The sequence below is a fragment of the Molossus molossus genome, unplaced genomic scaffold, assembly GCF_014108415.1.
Source record: "Molossus molossus isolate mMolMol1 unplaced genomic scaffold, mMolMol1.p scaffold_m16_p_13, whole genome shotgun sequence".
Taxonomy (NCBI): domain Eukaryota; kingdom Metazoa; phylum Chordata; class Mammalia; order Chiroptera; family Molossidae; genus Molossus; species Molossus molossus.
In genome coordinates, this window is record NW_023425348.1 from 37,031,875 (window position 1) to 37,033,358 (window position 1,484).

Below are 1,484 nucleotides of genomic sequence, written 5' to 3' on the forward strand. Positions count from 1 at the left end.
TCCTTTGACCCATGCTTGGTGTGAACCAAGTGTCCTGGGGAGCTCTGGGTCTTGTGCCTATAAAATTACCCTGGGTCTGAAGAGTCACCATTCCCACTAGCTGAGCAAGATTTCTTTCACACAACAGTATGAGATTAGGCTGCCAGAATGGTGCTGACTTGCTTTTAGGCGACTATCACATTGATCACAAGATAAAATCAGGTTTCTAGACTACCAGAGGTCACCACGGACCTTTGAGATTGTATTGTATGTGTGTGCGTGTGTGTGTGGGGGGGTGTTCACTTGCTCCCACTTTTCTTTGTTCCATTTATGATACTGCCTCTGGTCTGTAGACCCCAGGCTTGTGAGGATGGTGGCAGTGTTCTTTACCCTGTCCATCTGCACCAGGGTCACCCTACCCCTCTTAGCAGATTATGCACCTTGGGTTGGGCTAGACCTATCTGAGGCCTTTCAAGACTGTTGTTCCACAAAGCCAACTCCTCTCTGTTTTCCAATTGATAGAGACTGTTCTATCCAGGATTAGGCTTAAAACATGCTAATGAAGAAATGGACATTCCCTGCATAAATAAAACCACCCTTCTTGCTCAACCCAAGGGCCTCTTGCCTTTCTTCCCGAGTGTGGCCAGGAATACAGTAATTACAGCTTAAAACATTCAGGAGAAGACATGGTTGGAATATGTGTTCCATGTTTATACTACAAAAGCCCAAATGGTAAATATTATATGACCAGAAAACAAATTACTATCCACATTTTCCTGCACACTCTGGGTAAGACATGCATTTTTGGTAATTATCAATGAAGCACCGTAACAACCTTTGAGAGAGTCACTGAAAGCCAGTATTCACAGGCATAACAAATACATAATGAATAATGATGTAACCAGCATTACAAAAAATGGTGTTAGGGAACTATAGACGCAAGATCTATATGGTTCAAGACAAACAGGTCCTTAAGACTCACGGCATTATAAGCAGTAACAGCATTACTACTCTAATTGCAGTGGGGGAGATGAAATTAGCCTGAAATGGCACATTTGACAATAAAGAACCTGAGACTATTTCCAGGGCTTGAGGAAGAGATGGTGCCTGTATACTATAAAAAATCTTCACATGCACTGATTGGACAAGAAACATGCACATTTTCTCTATCCATTATTGTATTTCTTCATTGACAAACCACTTTACCTTACTTGGGCCTATACATTTTATAATAGATTTTAAAATAAAATTGTTTACACATACACAAGGGCCCTGCAAAAAAATATTTTCCTTGTAGGCAGCCCTGATCAACGCTGAGCAGAAATTAAGAAACCAGAAACCACGAGAATGGTATTTTGAACAAAGAGGAAGCGCAGAAATAAAACAATGGCAAATCCATTGGATTTGAGAGTTAGAAAACCACTGATACTGTAGCCACTAAAGGTGGGGGAGAGAAAACACATGGCAGCAGGTTGAATAGTGAATGGTGCTTAAGTTGACAGTAT